This window comes from Gorilla gorilla, chromosome 14 (assembly GCF_029281585.2).
Source record: "Gorilla gorilla gorilla isolate KB3781 chromosome 14, NHGRI_mGorGor1-v2.1_pri, whole genome shotgun sequence".
Lineage (NCBI taxonomy): Eukaryota > Metazoa > Chordata > Mammalia > Primates > Hominidae > Gorilla > Gorilla gorilla.
In genome coordinates this window covers 59,068,770-59,094,467 of record NC_073238.2, presented here as the reverse complement: position 1 = coordinate 59,094,467, position 25,698 = coordinate 59,068,770, and the positions used below count along the sequence as shown (strand labels likewise).

Here is a 25,698-nt window from a genome sequence, read left to right as displayed (position 1 = left end):
ACCCACACTACAGCCAACTCTTTCAAAATAAAACTGTGGGGCTGGGCGCGATGGCTCATGCCTGTAATACAAACACTTTGGAGGCAGAGGCGGGCAGATCACTTGAGTTCAGGAATTCAAGACCAGCCTGGCCAATATGGCGAAACCCCATCTCTACTAAAAATACAAAAATGAGCTGGGCATGGTGGTGGCACCTGTAATCCCAGCTACTCAGGAGACTGAGGCACAAGAATTGCTTGAACTGGGAAGGCGGAGGTTGCAGTGAGCTGAGATCACACCACAGCACTCCAGCCTGGGCGACGAAGTGAGACTTGGTATCAAAAAAATATAAATAAATAAATAAATAAATAAATAAAACTGTGAGGAGATGGGTTTACACATAATGCTGTTGACAAGTGAAAGCAATTTAGAATGTAAAGAACAAAGTTTTTATTTAAAGGGAAAGGCCAGAAGCAGTTTTCTTTGAGGGAGGTCGTGAAGCCCAGTGGTTAATGGCTTGGCTTTAAAGTAAAAGTTGACGTGCCGCTAGACTCCAGAGTCGCTATTTACTGCTCTGCGACCTTGGCGAATGATGTGACCTCTTTAGGTATGTTTCCCCATTTGTAACATAGGTATAGTAATGGTGCCTGCCTCACTGAATTGTGAGAGTTAAATGAGCACAGCATAGAAGTGTGAAAGGAAAAGATCTTGGGCCCCTTCAAGCTGGGAACTGCTCCCATTCTATTCAAAGTCACCCCTCTGCTCGCTGACATAGATGCATATCTGATTGCCTCTGTTGGAAAAGCTAATCAGAAACTCAAAAGAATGCAACCATTAGTCTCTCACCTATGTGTGACCTGGAGGACCCCTTCGCTTTGCTTTAAGTCTTCTTGCCTTGCTTCAAGTTGTCCCGCCTTTCCAGACTGAACCAATGTACTTCTTACATATATGGATTGATGTCTCGTGTTTCCCTAAAACGTAGAAAACTAACCTACCCAGAACAAGAATAGTTCTGGCCAGTGGGCCCTGGAAATGAGACCCGGGAATGTGAAGTCTCCGTGTGGGCAGGACTTCCTGAGGCTGTGCCACAGGCGTGGGTCCTCAAACTTGGCAAAATAAACTTTCTAAATTAACTGAGACCCATCTCAAATATTCGGAGTTCACAGAAGGCTTTTGGTGCAAAGCGTAGCATCCAGTAAGTGCTTAATAAATGGAGGCAAGGTAAGAACAAAAGCAGGGAAGAACAGGGGTCTAGAATCCAAGGACTTCAGGTAACTGCACTGCAGCGAGAAAAGGGAGCGTTCCACCCTCAAACATATTTAGTATAAGGACCGAATCCTCTCCGAAATCCTCCTTGTGAAATCATCACACAATCTTCCTTACCACCCAGAATTTCGCTGTCTAAATTTCTGCGGGTTTTGATTTTCATTCTTCAATATTTGTTTCTTGAACTTAAATAAGCAATCCACGGCAGGGGCCTGTGGGGGCCTTCACTCAAACGAAAGCATTCTCACGGCGGAGCTTGCTCCCAGCCGCCTCTCCCCACGCTCCTTAAGAGACGCTCGGGGTTACTGCGGTTAGACAGCCTGCACAAACAGAGCGGCCCAAGACAAATAAATGCTGGCCCTATTTGGTCTCATATTCAAGGCATGAGGCCTCAGAAGAAGAATGAGTCTTCACAGGCTGGGAGGTCTCCTGGATGCATCTGCTGGTAGCTGGCTCCTGAGAGAGAGAGACAGTGAGAGGTGCAGAGAAAAAGAGAGGGAAAGAAGGAGGGGGAGGAGAAGAAAGAGGAGGAGGAGGAGGGGGCGGGAGAAGGCGAGGAGGAGGGGAAAGGGAGGGAAGGATGGAAGGAGAATGTATAAGCAAGGAGTCACAGTCTCTCATAACCGACTCTTGGAAGTGACATCCTATCTACTCCAGTGTAGCCAGTAGAAGAAAGTCATCAGGTCCAGCGCCCCCCTCAAGGGGAGGGAATTCCAGCAGGGCATGAATAGCAGAACTCACTTCAGAGGCAGTCGACCACACGGACCTGCATGAGCTTCGTGCACACACAGCGTAGGTCCTCATGGAGTGGACCTACTGATGGAGTGGACCTCCACCTAGGGTGGAATAAACAGGCGCCTTGAGGGCAGGGACTTGTATCACTGTGTGCCTGGGAGCCTGTGGAGTAATCTACACTTTCAGAGGATTTAAACTGGAGAAAAAGAATAGTTCTGGCCAGTGGGCCGTGGAAATGAGACCTGGGAATGTGAAGTCTCTGTAATTTATGAACTTGGCCCATACTATATTCAGTTCCTACTGGTGCTGTAACAAATTAACACAAATTTAGTGGCTTAAAACAGCACAAAGTTATTCTCTTACAGTTCTGGAGACCAGAAATCCTAAGTCAGTTTCAGTTGGCTAAAGTTATTGGAAAGGTTGGTTCCTTCTGAAGTTCTAGAGAAGAATCCATTTCCTTGCCTTTTCCAACTTCTGGGAGGCCACATACTCCATCTTCTAAGCACATCACTCCAACCTCTGCATCTATTGTCACATCACCTTCTGACTCTGCCTCCTTCATCTTTCTTATAAGGACCCCTGTGTTTACATTGGGTCAACCTGGATAATCCAGTATAATTTCCCATCTCAAGATCCTTCATTTAGGCTGGGCACAGTGCCTCACATCTCTAATCCCAGCACTTTGGGAGGCCAAGGCAGGTGGATCACCTGAGGTCAGGAGTTCGAGACCAGCCTGGCCAACATGGCGAAACCCCATCTCTACTAAAAATACAAAAATTAGCCAGGTGTGGTGGTGGTACCTGTAATCCCAGCTACTCAGGAGGCTGAGGCAGGAGAATCGCTTAAACCTAGGAGACGGAGGTTGCAATGAGCTGAGACTGTGCCACTGCACTTTAGCCTGGGTGACAGCAAGACTCTGTCTCAAGAAAAACCCAAAAAAAAACCCAAAAAACAAACAAGAAAAAAGATTCTTCATTTAGTAGCATCTGCAAAGTCTTTTGGCCATATAAGGTAAAATCACAAGCTTTGGGGATCAGGATGTGGATATCTTTTGGAAGCTGTTATTCAGCCCACCATGATTATACAAATGTTCACAGCAATTTAATGGATCTTATTGTCATCCTCCAATGCTATGATTGTTACATTCTCCTCCAGGACCTCCTCCTTCCCAAAGTGCAATGCCATGATTGTTAACATTCTCCTCCAAAAACCCCAAGCACAGTCAGATTGCGGGATTGCACTATTCACTACTTAATGAATCGTCTAATCCTACAATGAATAGTCCAATCCTACAATATGACTATGCTGTTGCTTGCCTGATTGCTCCCAGATCCGTCCTGCCTTTTCCCCGCAAATTAATTTCCAATCCAAGGCTCTCTTGCCAACCAGCTCACAGCTGCGTTTGGCCAGTGCGCTGGTGAGAGATTGGAGGGTAGTGGAAGAAGCCAGGATACACCCTCTGCCCCAAGTCAGGCAGTGTCTCTTAGTGGCTGTGCTCTCCTTTATGGTTCCAACTCTTGCCAGACAGACTCCTTCCATGGACCCAGATCTTACTGGGCAGCATCCACAGAAGATCCAGCTCCCCCAGGGAAGCCCCAGCTTTTAAGGCTCTGGCCCTATGGGTGGTAACAGCTCCCCGTTGGTGATAAGCCCAAGGTGGCTTCACCATCCCCTCATTAACTTTTCAGCTTTCCCAACACCTTTTGTAACTAATTCCTCTTATGAAATTATTTCAATTGGTCTTGAGCTCTATAGGCTCTGACTGAACCCCAACTGATATACTGGCTTTCAGGGGTTTTTATAACATTACACCTAACTATTTATTCAACTTTATCTCCCAGATTCCTTTATTCTAGCTAACCCAAACCACATTATTATTATTATTATTTTTATTTTTAAATATACTTTTCTGCTTCAGGAAAGGTATGCTCAAGCCACTCCATCCACGTGAAATGCCCCTCCTCCATTCTTGGCTTTGCTTGTCAAAATACTTTGGGTTTTTGGAGGATCACTTCAAAATCATCCTCTTCCTACAATGCCCTCTTGATTACCATGTCTGGAATTATTTTCTTTTGCAGACGCAGTGCTTTATAGTAATGAGCTGTTGGAATGTATGCAAAGCCTCATCACACAACTGTCTTGCATTGGAGAGATTTGTTTAGGTCGTAAGTTCCCGCAGTTTGAGTCTGTGCAGTATACTCTATGGGTGCTCAATACATAGACCATTTAATCAAATAAATGTTGGAATTCCAATCATGACCATGACTCTTAACTATCATTCTCTGTTAGATAAAAGAAGGTAATCAGTTTTCATTTTATCCTTACTAATTATGTTTACTAGAGGCTAGAAAAACAAACCTAATGTTTTAAAAGTACAAAACTGCTCTCCATTCTTTCCATTCCAGTTAATTGAAATTGAGTATCAATTTCCCAACCAAAAAATTCATACCTGTGTTTCACAGTACATACATAGCTTAAAAGCTCAATCAAATGTAAGGTATCTCTGTCATTATTGTCACTAGTGGAGGGGTTGGCATCAACTATTTTCTTTGTCCATCAGCAGTTACTCCAGTAAATTTGCAGGCTGACAAAGTCATGTGCTCATCACCTTGTGTGATAAGCTGCAGAGTTGACCAAGTAAGCATGTGTTTGATGAATTTTTTCCATTTATGTGAATGGGGGAAATGACTCATAGCAAAGAAACCTGACCTCATCACAGACGTAAGACTGTCTAGATTGACTAGGCTACCTAAGCCAGCCCAGGATAGTGCAGACAGGGAACATAATGATCCAGGTGAGTATCTTACCTATCGAGTGTCCAAGAGCAGGTCAAACATGGGGTCCATTCTTCTCTTCATGCTTGGCTGCTCAGGCTCAATTTTAGGTATCCCTTAGTGACAATGACCCACACGGATCAAGAGGCAAACAGACTCAGGCCTATCCCCCTTCCTCCCTAGCCAGCATCACTGGCCAGAGTCCAAAAAGCCTGGCCCATGCTGTCAACATGGCCTAACAGCAGGGCTACCAGCTGCGAAGAGCTTCCTGGAGACATTTGAAAATCTGTGGTGCCGTTCCCAACAGCCTTATTCAAACAGAAGGCAGCAACTCTGACCTGGAAAAGAGGTGCAACCTCTAAGAACAGGCTGTCTACAACCTTTCTGAAGACCAGCACTTTCGGAGGAGGTGGCTGTTTGCTAGCCTACCCAAACCTGCCCTCCTGAGAGATATGACTTCCCAAGATGCAGAGCATTTGAACTGATAGGTGGGCCTGCATTCATTAATGCTTTTGCTTGTGGGTCTGTTTTTGAGTAGCAGCCTCTCCAGGTCAGGAATTCATCTTTATGGTTGCTAGCAATTGTTTGGGGACAGGATATGGAGTGAGAAGGAGGGTCTGGGGACTGCAGCTTGCGCTTGACTTCCCTCTTTAAATGGCAGCATCCATGACCATTTCCTGTTCTCTCTTCATGTGGCCACAGGATGGCAATGTTTAGGAACGTTACTGTTACCTCCCAGGGGCTGTTTAGATCCTAGATTAGAGCTCAGCAACGCACACGAGCAACTGGAGATTTGTGTAGGACCAAGAGCTTTTAAATCAGGAGGAAGAGGAGGAAAGGAAGGGTCATTTATTATGAGATTTTTAGAAATCCAAATAAAAATATCGCAAAGCATACGCTGAAGGGTACTTAAGTAAACGCTGCGTTTACTTAAGGCTGAATCCTGCGTGAAGCCACACTGCCGGGGGTACCTACTGTCCCTCCTGATGCATCTCATGCTGAATTCTGACCATTACAAGTGATTTTTCTCCCCCTGGTGGGAAGCACTTCCACAATTTTGTCACATAATTAGTTGAGCACCTACCATGCTGTAATACCTCGATCTGAATCAGTAGGTTTCCCTAGGTTGGAAGTTCCCTGAGACAGGACCCATGCTTTCTTTATCTGTTTCCTCAATCCTGAAGATGGATTATAAACAACCTGGGCTCACTGCATGTTAAATAAGTAACTCATGGGCTGAAATAGTATCAGAGTTTAGGGACAAAAATTCCTATAGACTAATTTGTCAAAGAATGAGCCCGAAAGGTAATATTTGGCCTAAATTTTGAAGAGGATGCAAAGGAGAGGGGGCTGGGAAGGAGTGGCGCAGATAGCCCCCTCTCCACTCACTTCACTCAGCCCTGAGCATGGGGAAGAAGCCATTCTGAGTTTGGAGGAGCGGAGGCAAAGCGGTGCGGAAATCGGAAAGCCGTGTTCAGGGCTGCTTGTGACATGGAGGAAAAAACATGGGATTATGGTAAATACAACTGGGAGAGCAGATCCAGGCATTTAATTTGAGGAGTTTTAAATGATGTTAATGAGGCCTTTTTGCTTGATTCTTTCCATTTTTCCTTCCAGTGATTGCCCAGATTTGCGATTGACACAATGAGGAAGCAGCTGTTTGCTTAAATAACCCAGGAAACTGCTAGAAAGGAATGGGAAACGGTGATCCACAGACCTCAAGCTCCGGAGAGGCAGGAACAGGCACCCTGACCTGCTCTGACTCACAAGGCTTCAGGCGATGGCCCCAGGGGAGAGTCCTGGGTAGTGGCCCCAGGAGGTGGCATTGGATGGTGGCTACGGGTGGTGGCCTCAAGTGATAGATCCCAGATAGTGACCCTCAGGGTGTGGCACTGGATGGTGACCCTGGGTGGCTGCCCCTGCTTACCTGTCCCTGTGACTCAAACAGAGGCTATTTTCAGCTCCACTACCCCCTCCCCACTTCATGATCTCAGGGTGCCCAGAGGAGGCTGCACAGTTTTGTGACTTCAGAACGTGGCAGGCAGAGGAACTGGAGCTTTCCTGCCAGCAGGAGTTGGATAGATCAGACAGGGCCCCTGGAGAGGTTGCTGATGAGTATGGATGAGTCAAAAAGCCAATGGCACCCTGGGAAGGTGTTGGGCATGGCTTGTACCTCTCACACACAAATTAAAAAAGTTGGTTTGCAGCGTAGACATCCCTTAGTGTAGTGCAAGTTCAGCAAATTACTGGGGAGCTAGATGCCTGTTTTATTCCAGTTAATCAGATTATATGAACTGATTAAGTAGGATTTGTTAATAACATTCACTTACAAGTGGTGGAGAGCTTTATTAATAAGTCATTAGGTTGGCAACTTTAAATACCTGGCATTCAAAAGCAATTCCAAATGCTTTTGTATTGCAAACTTCTGGACTCTAAGAAAATAGCTAACACCTGGTGTGTTGCATTCCTGCAATGCTCAAAGACATTATAGAAAAAAAAAAAAAAACTTGTGTCCCAAGCTTTCACAAAGTAAGCTATTGCTCTGCTCTGAAAGCTGTTCTTTATTTTGTTCATGGTTTCCCCCAACCTTCCTTCAGAAGAGTTGCAGCCCTGATGGGCTCTTGGTGAAGAGATGCATCATCAACAGACGAGGCTTCTCTGGGCAGTAGATGGATACAGGTGGTCTGTTCTTCCCATTTTAAAGACAGAAAAGCTGGGACACATCATAATTTGTTTGCTTAATATGCCCCCTCACATAGAGAGGAAAGAAATTAAGGAAATGAGAGAGTAGGAATTGGAATCCAGATGCCTCAACTCCCAGACTTCCCCATGACTTCTCCAATGTAATTAACTCAGTGGCTGTCCACTGTCAATGGTGAATTTGGCTTTGGGTGTGGTGATTGAGCATGCAGCCTCTAAAGTTGAAAGGGTTTGGAGTCCTGGGCTTTCCCTGTGTTAAATTTCGCCAAGCTAACTACTCCGTGCCTCAGTTTCCTCATCTAAACCTGTTTGTATTTTCGGATTGAATGAATTATCACATGTAAAGTGTTTGGAACAGGCCTTGCCACATGTGAGGAGCTCAGTAAATGGCAGATATAGTGATACCTGTGGTTTCTGTTACGGCTGTGGTGAAGCGGAGTGGCAGTGGGATGCCTTTACTGACAGTGCCTACCTTCAGTAACTTCAAGATGTGGTGGTGGATGAAGAACACAGATGCATAAAATAATACTTAGGAGGGCACATGCGGATTAGGGCTCACAGAGTGGAAGCCAGGTGTCACCTACGCAAATGCGTTAAAAGGCCAAGTAGGCAGCTCAAGCCGGGAAGTGGAGGATGTAACAAGAAGTGGGGATTCTGAGGCCTCGAGACATGTGGGTCTGTCTACAGGCATTCCAATGCCTCGAGACGTGCAGGTCTGTCTGCAGGCATTCCAATGCATTGTGAAACTTTCTGTGGGCTGTACCGATCACATCTGAGGGCTGAGTCATGCTCAGAAGCTGCTGCAATTACTGAGATTTGAAGTGAAGAGGCAAATAGGATGGGTAAAAAAAATGAGACAATAACTGAGCAAGCCAGACTATGGCCAAAATGAAAGGTGAAGAACTCTTGCCCTTTGGACCTGTGGTGCAATACCCAGGCCCCACGGGGGACACAGGTGGGGAGCCAGAGACTGGGGATCTTATTGCCAGATTAGCTGCCCTCACCCAGGAGCACCCCTTCTTCTATTTCCCCTTCCTCCCTCCCTTTTTTCTTGCCCTCTCTTCTTTTATGTCTCTTTATCTTTTCCCCCACATATATCTTCTCCTTTTTTGTCACCCTAGGCCTGGTGTGGTGCCCAGTGGCACCTAGGGACGGTGCAAAGATTCATCGGTGACACTCAGCATTGGTTCAGTGATCTTATACCAGACCACGCTTTCCACATCCTCCACAATACTCATATCCGAAAGTGTTAATTCTGGAAAGAATTGTTAGCACAGCAAGGAGAAGGAGTAGCAACATACAAAACCTCAAGGAAGAACTGAAGAAAAATGGATAAAACCAGAGTGCCAACAAAGCTAAACTTCTGGCTCATCCAAGCATGGACCAGAAACTAATTCCTCAGAAACAAAAACTCATTTTCTATGTTATAAGTAATACACAAAAGAAATCATCACTTGTCCTTAGCTATTAATCCATTATATTTGGCAAAGGTAACATCAAGCTTCTTTCTTTCCCTTAGCTAATCTGCTAAATTTCTCTGAGTAACCCCCAAGACATTATTTGGATGAAGTTACATTATCCATAAACATTACTAAGAACCACACCCTGATCATCTGTCAGCAATATGGATCTTGACTAATTGGAGACTAAGAAGTTAAAGGAAACAAATGAGCATACCAACAGAGGAGAGAAGGCAAACTTTGCTGCAAGAAGAACCATGGAGCACACGGCTCCAAGTGTTAGTGGGAGTGAGGCAGGGGAGAATGTGGGGACAGTACGGATAGACGGCTGGTCACTCTCAAGTGTAATATTAGCAATATGGCCTGTGAGTGCCACATGATCAATATGGCCAAGGGGCATAAGTTTAGTATCAGAAAGACAAGAGTTTATATCTTGACCCTGTCGCTGATGATCGCTGTAATCATGGATATGTTACTTTGCCTTCTTGGGCCTTTTGCTTCATTTGAAGAATGAGAGTGATAACATCACAAGGGTCATTGGTACAGAAATTCACCTACATTCAAAGGTACGCCTATCAAATATACACCTATCAAGGCATTGGTTCAGAAATTCACCTACATTCAAATGTAGGTGTACATTGGTTGGGGCAGACAAAATCACCAATTGTTATAAAGCTTCCTCCCAATCTGGTTTTCTACTGTTGTGAGGAGCTCACTCTTTCTCTGGGTTCAGTTGCATTCCGCTTGCACACTTTAGGAGAAAGCGCTAAGCTTGGGATATTTTCCTTGTACTCTTACCCTCCCCTCAGCATATCACCCTTCGAACTTCTGTGGTAATAGTTTTACTGTTTGTTTTCTCTTCCTTAAAAGTATTCCCTGTTTCCAGGATTTCATGCAGGAGTTTCTTCCTTTGAAACCCCAATTAAATGACATTGTTTTTTAGATGATATAATTCCAACAGGAATAAAAAGATAACAGCAACAAATTTTGGAAACTAGTAAGCAGATGGATGAGTGTTGATCAATTTGGCTGACCTGAGGGGACAGAATCCTAGCCAATAGTCAGAAAAAAAAAAGCCCAGCAATTTTACAAAGGTACCCAAAGGCTCAGGAATCCATGACACAGGTATCTATGGAAATGGGTTTAAAGGTGAGACTAGAAACAAGACTCTTGATGAAAAGTCTAGTCAAGAGGCAGTTAGATCTCTAGATAGCTTTGCCTGCTCTATGTAGACCAGGGGCTGCTCCTCACCACTCCCAGCAGGAGATAAGTGTTATTTTCTGGACTGAGTAATAAGAGGAGGGGGTCTCTGTCCTGGGGAACACTAGGCACAGTTAACAATAAGGATACAGGGGCATTGACCCCCAGTCCTCTTCCCATAATATTGACAACCAGGCCTCTAACCTCCAGGCAAGAGACCAGATGGTTCTTCTCTGGGGAATTTGCCCAATTCAAGAGGAAAGACCTAAAGATACTAATGTCAGAAGTTCCCTAAGGGAATGGCCCAACCTGGTCACTTTACACTTAAGCTCACATTCAATAAGCCCCATCCGTGTGTTGACCGCTTCCAATCAGAATTTTAAGGCTTTGCTCTTAAACATGAGCAGACAATCAGGGGTCACTAGGCATTTGAGGTGAGCCTTTAAAAATAAAGATGGAAACAAAAACAAATAGCAAAAGACAAATTGGAGAAACAGAAACCATGTAAGAAAAACTACTTAAAAATATAATTAAATTCTCAGAGAAAGCATCCATGAAACACGAACAAGATGCTGTTATGCTATTAAAAAAAATCAAGGGAATAAAAGAGGGCTTTTAGAGATTAAAAGCACTGCAGCTGAAATGGAAAACCAACAAGAGGTTTTGGAAGATAAAGTTATCTCAAAGTGGAACAAAAATAAAAACAGAAATGAGGGAAAAGAGAAAAGATAAGACTGCAAAAACAGAGGGAATGAAAATAAACACTCAGTCAGAAGATTTCACAGAATGAAACATCCAGAACAACCAGGGAAAATAACACCACATGAAGGTACCGAATCAGGAGCTTTCAGACCACTTAAAACCAAAAGAAGATCCTATGGGCTTCCAGAGAGGAAAACCAAGCTACTTACCAAGGACTGGAAATCTGAAGGGCTTTGTGTTTCGCAGCAGTTCTGAAATCTACACAGTAATGGATCGATGCCACCTAAAATTATGAGGCTATTGAAGTTATTTTAGATTAGTATTCTATTTTCAGTCAAATATTAATCAAGTGAGACGGTAGCACAAAAACATTTTCTGGATCTCAAAATGTTTAATTCCCAAGCACTTTTTCTTGAAAATCTCTTGGGATAATTGATCAAGAAAAAGGAAGACATGAGTTTTAGAAAACAGGAGGTCTAACACGAAAGGCCCCCTCAGGATGAGGGTGAGGCAGCTGTGTACCAGGCACAGTCTGATCTGTGTACCAGATTAAATTGGAGCCATCAGCATTTCTAGGAGAGATGACTTCCAGGCAAAAATCGCAGAACAGTTAATGCATCAGAATGTCTTGATTTAGACAGTTGAATGTCTTTAAATAATTCTTGACTAGGTGGAAAGGTTGAAGTTGACTCAATGGCAAATACATATTTGCCGTTACAAAGCTAAACCACCAAAGAAAACAATCATCATTAATTCCAGGGAAAACAGAATTGTACAGAAAAGTAATCAGAGAGTATTATTATAGCAATGTAATCACTGGTTATTGATCTAACCAAGATTATACAACATACATACACACATGCACATGCAGATAGATTGATAGATAACTATATTGAGAGGATGTGTGTGTGTGTTGATGCTAGTGGAAATAGAGTTAAATTCTCATCTTCCACAGTGGAAAGTCAAAGTGTAATGATTTCATCTAAGAAATATTAAGAAGTGGCAGGGTGCTGTAATGCCAGCATTTTGACAGGCTGAGGTGGGAGGATTGCTTTAGCCCAGGAGTTCAAGACTAGCCTGGGCAAGCTGGTGAGACCCTGTCTCTACAAATAAAATAAACAAACAAATAAAAGAAATTAGCCAGGCATGGTGATGCATGCCTGTAGTCCCAGCTATTTGGGAGGCTAAGGTGGGAGGATCACTTGAGCCTGGTAGGTTGAAGCTGCAGTAAGCCAAGATGGCTCCACTGCCTTCCAGCCTAGACAACAGAGGGAGACTCTGTCTCAGAAAAAAAAAAGAAAAATTAAGAAGTACTCTCAATTGATTTAACAAAAAGCCAGAAAAGTATTGGGTAAAAACAAGCATATAAATAAACTATTTAGGATTATGGAGGTAAATGCCAAGATAATGGCTAAAAAGATGTGAAAAATGGTTGCCTCTGACAAGGAGAAAATGAGAGCAACTGGGTGGGACCACGGTTATTTTTCATAATAAACCTTGTAAAGTTATCTCACTCTTTAAATGTATGCAGCCATAACACAGATAGAAAATAAAATAGATGTGACTCATATTACCAACCATTTTATCTTTGACATGCTAATCTACAAATATTGGAAGTTTATTTATTATCACTGCAAGCAATACATTGTTTTTGCACAGTGTGCCCGTGTCTTTTCTAACTTTCCTCAGTGACACTTGTTTTTGGAAGTGTTGGAAATTTAATTTGAAATTGTGTTATAGTAACTTCTCTTGAATCTCTCTGTTGACATCAGCTCATTTTCTCTATTTGATGTTTCAGGAAATAGCTCATCTCTGGTCTGGCCTTAAAGCTTTCCTTAACGAACAGCTTCAATCTTTAACATGTTTCTGGGTCTACTGGAGGCATTTTCATTCCTTTTGTTTTGGCATCTATATTCATGTTATTGTTTGGTGGTGAAATGACTCCTAAGTCAGTAGAATCAAAGGATGAACTTGAAGACTGCTGATTAAAAACATGTGCATGTATTAATAACAGAAGGTAAACTTCTAGGAGGTTATCCTAAGAGTAATCAGAGATGAAGTTAAAGATTTTCATTCAAAGATGTCCATCAAAGCCTTACTTATGACTTAATAAATAAAGGATTACAATACATCCAAATGACAGAACTGTATGTAGCTGCTAGACAACATATTAAAGAAAATATCAATTGGTATGGAAAATATTTATAATATGTTGCTAAGTAAAATAAATAGATCAGTGACCAAAAGACTTTATGTATAAACATGTAATTTTTGTAAAAAAAAATCTATTTAAGTATAAAAGAGACATACATTAGAATGCCTGAAGTAGTCCTGGCAAGATCTTAAAGTGACCTTGAATCTGTTGTGTTTTTGTTTTCCAAGCTTTCCCCATGAAGCATAAATGGATTTTGTAACTAGGAGAAAAGTGCTATTTTAAAAGCAAAAGCCAACAAGAAAATACACCCTGACTTATTTTTCTTGTCACTGAGAAGACTTGGCTTTGCTGGAATTAAGATTACTGGAGGAAAAAAGAGTAGAAATCCTTTCAGTCAATGCTATCTGGGTTTGGTTCTGGGTTTGGAAGGCTTAGCATATTTTGGGCCATTTCTGTTATTTGTTCTGGCCGTGTGAGTAGACATGTTTCTTATCATCCTCTGGATTCTTCAGATTACTGCCATTTTAAAGTAGTTTATAACAGCATGGCTACTCAAATCATTCAAAGGTATCAGATTTAATAGATTTGCTATTTGACTTAAATCAAAGGCTCTATAATTGGTGAGCAAGGTCACCTGCCAGTTCCTGGGCAATTAGAAGATCAGGCTTCCTATATGTTTTTTCCCCTACCTGCTTAGACAAGAGGCTTTTTGTTACCATATAAGTCTTTCATGCTACACTTGCAGCAGTAGCGACAAGGAATACTGAAATTTAGTAAAATGCTCACACCAGGCCACAGAGGGGAGGGTGTGGAAATGGTGTCTGTAACAGCGGTTGGCATGCTGCCAGGGAAAGACAGCTTGAGGTGACAACTAGCACTTGCAGAACTGCTTTTGTGATGCCCATGCCCCAGACTAGCTGGAGAATGTGCCAGGGTGTGGCAGGGAGGAAGGAGGCCTGGACGCTTCCCCGCATCATTTACTGTGGTCCTGCATTTGAAAGAGATAACTATGATGGGGAAGATGGCAGTTGAATTATAGGGCTAAGACATCTGAGCCCTTAAAACAAAATTTCCCTTGAAATACGGGGCTATGTTTGTCCACGCTGTGCTAAGCTTCCCTACAGACATATATGGAGTGTCTTTAAATCAGTGGAGAACAGGTTGGGTGTGGTGGCTCACACCTATAATGCCAGCACTTTGGGAGGCCAAGGCAGGTGGATCACCTGAGGTCAGGAGTTCGAGACCAGCCTGGCCACCATGGTGAGACCCCCATCTCTACTAAAACTACAAAAACTAGCTGGGTGTGCTGGTGTGCGTCTGTAGTCCCAGCTACTCAGGAGGCTGAGGTGGGAGGATGGCTTGAGCCCGGGAGGCGGAGGTTGCAGTGAGCCGAGGTCACGCCACTGCACTCTAGCCTGGGTGACAGAGCTAGAACTTGTATCAAAACAAAACAGAACAAAACAACAACAAACAGTTGAGAACAGACTCCACCTTGTGGGACAGTGGAATATCTGAAAGTTCAAAACAATTCCCCAAGCAACTTTACCTCACAATCTCATTGGAACGGCTGCATCTGTGGGGCCCTGGGAGAGACTCAGCAGCAGACAGGGTCTCCGGAGCACACGACAAGAGGAAGAATGCATGAAGGTCCACCGGCAGTCGAATCAGCCAAAGCACAAGACAAACACAAGTAAGTGCTTACATTGTGTAGCTCGCACGAGAGCATGTGCTTTCCCAGGGTGGAAATGAGGGAGAAATCTTAAGACTGGTGAACCACTCACAGTAGAATGAAAAGTAAACACTGAGTCCTTGAGAAATTTCTGAATATCCATGAGGAAGTATTCCTCACTGGATCCAGCTGACTGCGTTAGCGTTCCCTATTAGTGTCCCTTTAGCACTTGCAGGACTCTGTTCCTTACTTTTTTCACTCTATATAAAACATGATCTGCATTTTCTTCTTCTTTTTCTTTTCACCCAGGCTGGAGGGCAGTGGTGTGATCTTGGCTGACTGTGGCCTCAACCTCCGGGCTCAAGTGATCCTCCCACCTCAGCCTCCTGAGTAGATGGGACCTACAGGCGCGTGTCACCACATCTGGTGAATTTTTTTTTTTTTTTTTTTTTACTTTTTGTAGAGATAGGGTCTCACTGTATTGCCCAGGCTGGTCTCAAACTCCTGAGCTCAAGCAATCCTGCTTTTTCCTCCCAAAGTGCTGGGATTAGAGTGATGAGATACTATACCTGGCCTGATCTACATTTTCTGGGAATGTTTTATCCTCTGCTATCTCGATCCCAGGTCCTTGATCTTGTGCCTGAAGTCATGGATGGACATCATGAGATTCAAGAATTCCTAGAAATTTAGTGTCACATTGTGTAGGCATGTAAGTGACCCTCAGAGGAGCCCCTGACTCAAAAAATGTTGGAGCGCCACTAGTCTGTCTGGGTGCTATGCTTAGTCAAAAGAAAAATCTCACCTTTAATTTGCTTTGTACTAAGATTTGACATCCATTTGTTGAGAACTTACCAGGTACCATGCCTGGTGCTCTAATATATATTCTTTCATTTAATCTCCACCCAACCTAGATAGAGTTCATAATGTCACCTTCATTTTACTTCAGAGGCACCGTATTCACAATGGTGAAGTGACTTACTCAGGATGTCACCACTAATAAACGTCAGAGCTGTGTTGAGATTGGGCCTCTCTCTCCCCTGGATGCAAGGCCTGGACTTCCCCAGAACTTGGTACAAAGGGCAGGCATGGCCCAGGACTGTCAAAACAGTCAGTGAAAAAAGTCCACTGATTGACTGGCAGCGTGTGAAGGGGGTCATTGAAATATGGGTTATGGAAACCCATAAAAGGAGTCAATCTCTGTGGGCTTCCTGAAAACCTCAAACCCTGAAGGGCCAATCCTGCTCCCTCTCATATTCAAAGGATCCATAATTGACCTGCAACTTAAAAAGACAGCTTGTCATATTATTCAGCCTTAAAAAAGGAAGGAAATTCTGACACATGCTACAACATGGATGAACCTTGAGGACATTGCACTAAGTGAAATAACCCGGTCACCGAAGGATAAATACCATGTGATTCTACCTATCTGAGGTACTTGGAGTAGTCAGACTCATAGAGACAGAAAGAAGAATGGTGGTCGCCAGGATCTGGGGACAGAGGGAGCTAGGGAGATACTGTTTAATGCATGCAGAGTTTCAGTTTTGCAAAATGAAGAGTTCTGGAGATTGGTTGCACAACAATGGGTGTGTACTAAATGCTACCAAACTGTGCTCATGAAAATAGTTAAGATGGTAAGTTTTATATGTATTTTACCACAAATAAAAATGAATATTTAAAAAGACAGCTCACTTCACTTGCAGTAAAGTTCTATAGGCCCATCGTTCTGTTCTTGTTGATCATTCTCCCCTCCCCAAGTAGAAGAGTGGAAATCCAGACTGCCCGAGCAGAATGGGTGTGACTGTGAGGCACACCCACACAGAGTGACCCTGGTTCATACACAAGTGCCTGGGTGTATGCTAACAGGCTTGAGGCTCTGCCCCAGAAATTAGCTTCCCAGTTGTCCTTTTCTTCAAGCCTGCAGTCTGTCTGAGCAGAATGAGCATAATAAATAAATAATTCTTCACAGTAAATTCCTCCATTAAATTTGGTTATCCTCCCCCTGCCCACCATTTTCTTCTTAACAACATACAAAGCCGTGGCAGTGGCTTCCCCCCAGCCGACATGTGGGATGATCAGGCTCTGAAGAGCATCTACCAAGAAGACTGCCAGGTCCTTGCCCTTCCAACACCAATAACGCTGGCTCCTGGAACCTAGGAAGTCTCTCCAGAAGTCATCCTACCCACTGGCAGGCCAGGGCCCCTGGGAAATCTCCATTCGGAGAGGAGCAAGGTCATGAAAATTAATTGCTGATTCTCCAAATTTAAAGCCCGAGGTTACAAGAGCCCCGAGTGCAGGGCCACTCTGAATGAATTCACAGCTGCACTCAGGCAGCCTGGGAGCTTGCACACATGGCAGTGGTGAACTGGTGCTACTCCAACCCAAACAGATTTGTAACAGTGGCCCAGGCATCCAGGACTGCCAGAGCAGCATTTGTGTCCGACAAATGAGGCCTCACTCGGGACAAAGGGGGCTCTTAGTACTCATTCTGCTTTGGCTGTTTCATACCCAGCAAGAGCCAGGGGACATCTTTTGTCAGGACAGGGAAAACAAAAACGATTCATTTCATCATGCACCATCACCACGTTCTTTGTGGTCAACCAATGCAGGGAGGCCTTGCAGCCAGCGATCCTTATGGCCACTGCTTACTGAGGGCCTACTAAGGCCCGGGGACTATTCTAGGTACTGGGCATGTGTTGCCTGATTTAATCCTCCCAACAAAGCTATGCTGTAGGGATTATTCCCCTGTAGTCATGTGGAAATTGAGACGCAAAGAGGTGAAGGTCACACAGCTAGTGAACAGTAGCAGAGCCAGAATTGCTACCCAGGCCCGATTCACTCTCAGCTGACTGCTTTTCCTAATGTATAGCTGCTACAGATGGCAGACAGGCCAAATGTGGACCTGTCCTCTGACCCTCCATCTCCAGGGAGGCCTAGAATGCCCCTGACTTTCAGCAAATACTTATGTCAAACACAAACAGAAACAAAAAGATATGAGGGGATTGAGATTCAAATATATTTTCTTCTAAAAGCCACAGAAAATGCCCCTATAAAAAAAGAACGTTGAAAAAAATCAAGATAAAAAGAAATGAAGATCCCTGGGCATGGTGGCACATGCCTATAGTCCCAGCTACTCAGAAGTTTGAGGTAGGGGGATTGCTTGAGCCCAGGAGTTTGAGGCTGTAGTGAGCTATGATTGTGCCACTGCACCCCAGCGTGGGCTACAGAGTGAGACCCTGTCTCTACAAAATAGATTAATAAATAAAAATTAGCCAGGCATGGTGGCATACCCATAGTCACAGCTACTTGGGAAGGCTCAAATGGGAGGATCACCCAAGCCCAGGAGTTTGAGTCTGCAGAGAGCTGTGATGGCACCACTGCACTTCAGCCTGGGCAACAGAGCAAGACCTTGTCTAAAAAATAATAATAAAATGAAGAAAAAAAAAGAAATCGAGATCAACTTTTCTATCAGTAATTAAGCTATTGGTCTCTTATCTCTCCCTTACGAGGGTCAGAAGTTCCAGCTAACACATGTTCCTACTTGGTTATATTGCTGATCATTTCCAATCCCTGACCTTAGACTTCATGTGTGCTAACGTCCAATCACCTTTCACTGTCCAGATGCCCTGAATCAGCATGTGTGGCCTTAGGTAGAGAAGGGCCCCTGAGTAGCTGGCCTCTCTCCTTTATCATTTCACTATGGGTCCAGAAAATAAGACAATCTTCCATCCCAGTGGGTCAGCATGTTAAAATGCCGAATGAGAAGCTCTCTGGCGTGGTGAGTGTGAATCCAGAATTCCCCTTCCCAAGCCCATTTTATTCTCTGTTGTGTCCATTTATGCTGGGTGGGGTGTACTGCTCCTGTATCAGTCTGCTGACTTCCACGCACTGATGTCTCCCATCTCAACAACCACTGGTGTCACATTTTCCACTGACATTTTAGGAAGAATCCAAACACTGGTTTGGGGCATCAGGTTTTGGGATGTTCCAGGTGTCAAATTCCTACTTTTGTCTAAGAGGTGATGGGTGACTATCCTATCAGTTCTCAGTTGCAGGGGACAATTTCAGAGCAATATCAATAACCAAAGCCTGAAGGGTCAAAAGTTTGAGAAAGGAATGGAGGAAAAGAAGGAGCTAGGAAGAGAGAGAAGGCGGAGCAGAATCACCTCAGAGCCAAAGGAAAATTAATAGCCCATCCATCAATCCATTTTTCCCCCAAAATACTTATTGAGTACCTACTTGTGATGGTTAATATTGAGTGTCAATTTGATTGGATTGAAGGATGCAAAGTAGTGTTCCTGGGTGTGTCTGTGAGGGTGTTGCCAAACGAGATTAACATTTTTTTTTTCTTCTGAGACAGAGTCTTGCTCTGTCGCCCAGGCTGGAGTGCAGTGGTGCAACCTTGGCTCACTGGTTTGGGGCATGTTCCTGGGTGTGTCTGTGAGGAGCAAGAAAGCCAGTTCAAGCCCCAAAACCTCAAAAGTAGGGAAGCCAACAGGGCAGCCTTAAGTCTGTGGCTGAAGGCCTGAGAGCCCCTGGCAAATCACTGATATAAGTCCAAAAGCTGAAGAACTTGGAATCTGACGTTGGAATCTGATCTTGGCCCATCCTTGAAGAATCTGGGGGTAATAAATACGCTGAACATTGATGAACCCAAAGGGAAGCCAGAAGGTAAGAGTCCAAAGATGCAGCTCTTAGAGATTAAGAACTGAGGCATGGAGCAGGGTGGAGAAAAATGGAGAATGGAATGGATCAGGAGGAAGGGGAGGCTATGGTTTGAATGTGTCTTCCACAATTTGTGTATTGAAAACTTAATCCTCAGTGCAACAATGTTGAGAGGTAGGACATTTAAGATGATTAGGTCATGAGAGCTCAGTCCTTGTGAATGGATTAATGCTGTCATCTTCAGAGTGGGCTTGTTGTTTCAAGAGTGGTTTTGTTATAAAAGCAAGCTCGGCCCTCTCTTGCTCTTTCTGTCACTCCTGCTCTCTTTCCTTTCCACATTTCACGATGAGATAAGGCAGCAAAAAGGCCCTTGCCAGACGCAGGCACCTCAACCTTGGACCTCCCAACCTCCAGAACTGTAAGAAGCAAATCTCTGTTTTTTTTTTAAAATTTTTATTTATTATTTATTTTTTTGAGGCAGAGCCTCACTCTGTCACCCAGGCTGGAGGGCGATGGCATGATCTTGGCTCACTGCAACCTCCGCCTCCCAGGTTCAAGTGATTCTCCTGCCTCAGCCTCCCGAATAGCTGGGACTACAGGCGCACGCCACCACGACCAGGTAATTTTTGAAATTTTTATTAGAGACGGGATTTTGCCATGTTGGCCATGTTGTCACGAACTCTTGACCTCAGGTGATCTACCTGCCTCAGCCTCCCAAAGTGCTGGGATTACAGGCGTGAGCCACCCACCTGGCCAAATGTGTTGTGTGTTTTTTTTTAATTACTTAGTCTCGGGTACTCTGTTATAGCTGCACAAAATGGACAAAGATGGATTTGCAAACATCCAGCATATGTGGCAAACAAGATAGAATTTGTTCAGGGTCAAGAGATACACACAGGGACCTGGGTCCAAGCCCATTGATATATTAAGTCAAGGAACATTTTGGTTTTTACCAACAAAGTAGGTGAGGAGGTCTTGTAGTAGAACTTCTCTGAAGTTCTCCTGGAATAGGTAGGATCAATGACTGAACCTCTAGTGACCTAAGGATACCCGGTTCATTTGACCCTCCCTGTGTGGGGGCCCTCCCAGGGCTGGGCCTGACAGCATCTACTTCTGTCTTTTGACCTTGGCTCTGGCTGGTCTGCATCAGTGGCCTTCCCTGAACTGAAGTTCGCAATAATCACCATCCCCTCAACAGGGTAAGAAAGACAATAGAGGGAAATTCTTTTCATGAATAAGAAAGCAACTACTTGCAAACTCTCATGGGGATTTACTATAAACAATGGAAAGCTAATTTCAAAAACACACTTATTTATTCATTAAAGCAGATCCCTCAAGGATTCTCTCCCAGGCAGCACTTTGTTGGCCTACTTTATATTTCATGTACACTTGGGAGTAATAAAATTGCAACTTTAAAGACATCCTGTAAGTCCGTTTTTTTCCTTTTTTTTCTTTTATGACATTCTTTGCAATCTGTCTAATTAGCTGAGAGATCCTTGAATATCTCTGTAAGATGGGAAACTGTAAGTCTGGGGACCACAGGCTAGGAGTTGAGCCTTATTAAGGAATACTCTGCCTCTCAATTTCTTCCTGCAATGGTAAGTGTCCCCTTTGGGAAGTGTAGAGAGGGTGAGAAAGGTTAGAGGACAAGAACATTTGAAAGGTTGAATCATCTGCTACTTAATGGAAGGGGAAACAGGATGAAATACTGGAAAGAGCATTGGCTTTGGAGCTAGACATGGGTTTGACTCTCACTTCCATCATTTATGCTGGGCAATTATTGAACATCTCTTTGTCTCCATTTGGCTTATCTCTAAAAGGGGGAGAGTAATGAGTATGTCCTAGGACTGTCTGAGGACCAAATGGGATGAGGAATGTCTAATATAGAGTCTGGTGTCCTCAAAAATGATCAGTTCATTTTCCTTCCCAAAAGTCAGGGGCTCAGCATCCTGGGAAAGCAAGAGCAATATGGAGAGGCCTCTGGTTTGGAAAGATGACTAGCACTTGTGTTAGTTTCCTGGGGCTTCTGTAACAAAGTGTCACACACCGAGTGGCTTAAAAAGGGAAATTTATTGTCTCACGGTTCTGGAAACCAGAAGTTGGAAATTAAGGTTTCAGCAGGGTTGGTTTCTTGTGAGGCCTGTTGGGGGGAATGGACCCCATACCTCTCCCCACTTCCGTGGGCTCAACTGTTCCTTGGTTTGTAGATGGCGTTCTCTCTGTGTCTTTTCATGGTCTCCCACTGTGCATGCAGGTTTCTGTTGTCTAAATTTCATTTTTTATGAGAACATCAGTCATAGTGGATTAAGGTCCACTCTAATGACCTCATCTTAACCTGCTCATCTGCAGAGATCCTATTTCTAAACAAGGTCATGTCACAGGTACTGGAGATTAGGACTTCAGCGTCTTTTGGGGAAACCCACTTCAATCTATAAGTGGAGTCAACAGCCTTTCTCCTACTAGGGAAGGAAAAACCACATGTTTCTTCCTGCACATTTATGTGACTCATTTTAAACAACTTCCCTGGTCTCGGGCCCTCCTGGCCAGAACCCAGCATTGCATTCTGGTCAGGAGGATACAATTATGAATATAAGGGGTAGGGCAGGTTGTGAAAGGTTATATTAGGCAAAGGAAGCAACATGTGTGCTTCCCAGTAGGTGGTAGGAGAAACACTATGTTTCTGTGGCCAAGAAAATTATGTGGAGGTGTCCTCATGTACAAATTAAGTATTTTAACGGTACCCACCTTATAGGGTTATTGGAGAACTAAAGAAGTTATGAAAAGTGCTTGGTCTAATGCCCAACCCAGGGTCAATATTTAACAATGTTACATAATTATTTTCTTGCAAATAGCTTATTAATGGCTAGTCAGTAAATATGTACAATAATAATTATAGCAGATATGATTAGCAATTTTATAAGCAAGGCATTGTATACTTGCTCCATAGTATCTAATTAAATCTCTACAACCACTGCAGTGAAGTAGACATGATTATTTCTCTTTTATAGCTGTGGAAACTGAGGCTTAGAAAGACCGAGTGATTTGTATCTGGAGCTCCCCTTGTCATTGATGTAGAGATTTAAATTCAGAACTCATTTGCTCTATGTTGGGTCACTGTGTAACACTGCCTCTTTCCATTGCAAGATAATTAAATCCAACTTGATATTACAGAAAAGAGATTTGCACCAGACTCTCCAACTGGATGCAAATGATTATCGATGCTGAGATATTAATCCTTTTGATCCTTGGAGGGACTTGGTGTTGGGAGCAGCCAGAACCCTGGGGCTCACTTCCCATGTGTATCCTCATGAGAAAAATTGAGAATCCCCATTCCAATCACTGGGAGGAGGTCACCAGGGGCTGAAGTGGTCAAGGGAAGCTGCAGAGAGGACTTGAGTTGGAGTTTGTAGGTTGTGCGTGAGATTTGGGTGACTGGAGAGGTGTCAGTGGAAGACAAGGCCATAGCAATGGCGTCCAGGTGGAGCTCACATAACATGCCTGGGTAATTAAACTGCTTGGAGTACCAGAGAGATGCCTATGAAGAGATTAAGAGGGAAATGAGGTGGCTGGGCATAATTAGGGTTTGATCAGAGAAGCGGAACCATTAAGAGTGGTTTATTCCACGGGTTAGCCCTGACGCAGTCGTGGGTGCTGGTGGAGGAATCTATGCAGGGCTGTTGCTTCTTGAATCTGATGTTGGGTCTGCTGTCTCCATAGGTCAGATGTCGGCTGTCGGGAAGAAAGGCTGGATAGGAAATAGGAAAAAGCAGGGCAAACAAGGAGCTTCAAGGACTGAAACCCTTAAGAACCACTTGACTCTGTCTCTCACCACCTCCAGCCTTGATGACACGGTGACATATAGAAGAACTGATGCCATTCGCTTTGAGCTGCACAAAAACCTGGCGCTGGACTTGGAGAAGCTGAAAGACAGGACCCGGCAGGAGCCTGAGGAGCTGCAGGCTGCTAGCCTGTAGACCACCATGCTGTGTTAGCTGCTGCAGCTGGGACCATTCTGACACTCAGAGCCTGGAAATGGCTGCTCCCTCCTGCCTGCTATCCAAGTATCCTGTGGATACTTGGCTTTTCTCTTGTGGGCAACACTAACCTGAAACTCTTTGGGGAAGGGAATTGAGGAAATGTAGTTCCAAGATTAGCCAATTTAACTCAGCATAAACCCATCACAGGGTTTGACTACAGAGTTATAACTTTATTCTGTAGGCAATGAAAACAGAAGTTTTTGAAAAAGGCATCAATTTGATGAAATTGATATTTTGGGGAAGATTAATCTTCTGCTGAGTAAAATATAACAGGTTGGAGGAAGATGAAAATGGAGAGAGTAGAGTGTAATTAAAAGTTTGTTGGAGGCCGGGCACGGGATTACGGCTCACTCCTGTAATCCCAGCACTTTGGGAGACTGAGGTGGGCGGATCACCTGAGTTCAGGAGCTTGAGATCATCCCGGCCAACATAGTGAAACCCTGTCTCTAATAAAAATACGAAAAATTAGCTGGGCATGGTGGCGCACACCTGTAATCTCAGCTACTCGGGAGGCTGAGGCAGGAGAATCCCTTGAACCCAGGAGGCAGAGGTTGCAATAAGCCAAGATGGTGTGATTGCACTCCAGACCAGGGGACAATGTGAGACTCTGTCTCAAAAAAAAAAAAAAAAAGTTTGTTGTAGTAGTCCAGGTGTCCGGGTGTTGTTACCAGGGCACCCATGTTGAAATAACTGGGAGAGTCCTTTTTTCTGACTGGTTTTCTTCAGTCCCTTTATCTACAGGCACAACTGCTGAAGAAACCAGATGGCCTGGGATGGCACCAGAGCTTTTTTACCCTTGACCAGATACTAGAGGGAATTAAGACCCCACAAGTGGGCACGAACTGGAACTGGCGACCCCTAGTTGCCTTCAGATCATTAACACATCATTATAATGCTAAAATTCCCTGCCATTTTGTGAACATGGGTTGCATGAAGACGTAAGTTTGCCTCTGCACACCTAGAGTCCCACCCTGTACGGGCTAACATTCCTCCCTACATGCACCCCCCCACAAACACACCCTGCCTCCCCCAGTCCTTAGAAACCCCATGCCTGGACGGGCGCGGTGGCTCACGCCTGTAATCCCAGCACTTTGGGAGGCTGAGGCAGGCGGATCACTAGGTCAGGAGATCAAGACCATCCTAGCTAACACGGTGAAACCCTGTCTTTACTAAAAATCCAAAAAAAAATTAGCCGGCGTAGTGGCGGGCGCCTGTAGTCCCAGCTATGCGGGAGGCTGAGGCAGGAGAATGGCGTGAACCCGGGAGGCGGAGTTTGCAGTGAGCCGAGATCGCGCCACTGCACTCCAGCCTGGGGGACAGACCGAGACTCCGCCTCAAAAAAAAAAAAAAAAAAAGAAAGAAAGAAAGAAAGAAAAAAGAAACCCCATGCCCTCTACTGTTCGGGGAGAAGGTGCGTTTAGAGTGAGAGTTCGCGTTCTCCCTTCTCTGGCTAGTGAATAAAATCCGACTGCTTTTTACAATTGATGTTCTTTCTTTGCTACCAATACAAATTAGGGAAAAAAAACTCAGTTTACCAGTGACAATAGGAGACTATAAAGATCTGAACAGGAAAACATGGAAATTAGGTGTCAGATTTTAGAAACATTCTAAAGGAAGAATTGATAGAACTTGCTAAGCGGCTGAATTGGAGAGGGAGGGCAATGATAGAATCCAAAATGCGGCCAGGCGCGGTGGCTCAGGCCTGTAATCCCAGCACTCTGGGAGGCCGAGGCAGGCGGATCATCTGAGGTCAGGAGTTTGAGACCAGCCTGGCCAACATGGTAGAAACCCCGTCTCTACTTAAAAAATGCAAAAATTAGTTGGGTGCGGTGGCAGGCGCCTATAATCCCGGCTACTGGGAGGCTGAGGCTGGAGAAATCGCTTGAACCCGGGAGATGGAGGTTGCAGTGAGCCGAGATTGTACCACTGCACTCCCGCCTGGGCGACAGAGCGAGACTCCATCTCAAAAAAAAAAAAAAAAAAAAAAATGCTTCTGAGATTTTTGAAATTTATTTCACAAGGGTTGTTCTTCTGTATGTACCACACCAGGTGCATAACCAATGTACACTAAGTACTTTTCAGGAGGCTAATTGATTAAGGGACTCTTTCTAGCCCAGATGATGAGAAATGTGGCCCTTGAAAGGAAATTACTTGATTAAAAGCCATTCTATTCTAATAGACTAGCCATTCTACTCTATTGAAATGCAATACAGTATTCAGAGAATTTTAAGTTTGTAACAGCTGAACAGTTTAAAATTGCAGCGCAGCAAAGCGGATGACTGTCTTGGAGTATTGATAAAGGAGGAGGAGGAAATTTCGTTGAGTTGTTAGTGAACTTAAAAACAAAAAGAAAAAAAAG

The 25,698-nt window shown here is 44.1% G+C and overlaps 1 long non-coding RNA gene across 1 annotated transcript; it reads left to right on the top strand.

The window, feature by feature from the left end:
- The first annotated feature begins 14,439 nt into the window (after positions 1-14,439).
- Positions 14,440-24,517, top strand: LOC109029385 (uncharacterized). The gene is made up of 3 exons (XR_002008445.4): positions 14,440-14,661; positions 18,998-19,308; positions 23,020-24,517. It is a non-coding gene; the product is annotated as an uncharacterized lncRNA (long non-coding RNA).
- Positions 24,518-25,698: the final 1,181 nt, after the last annotated feature.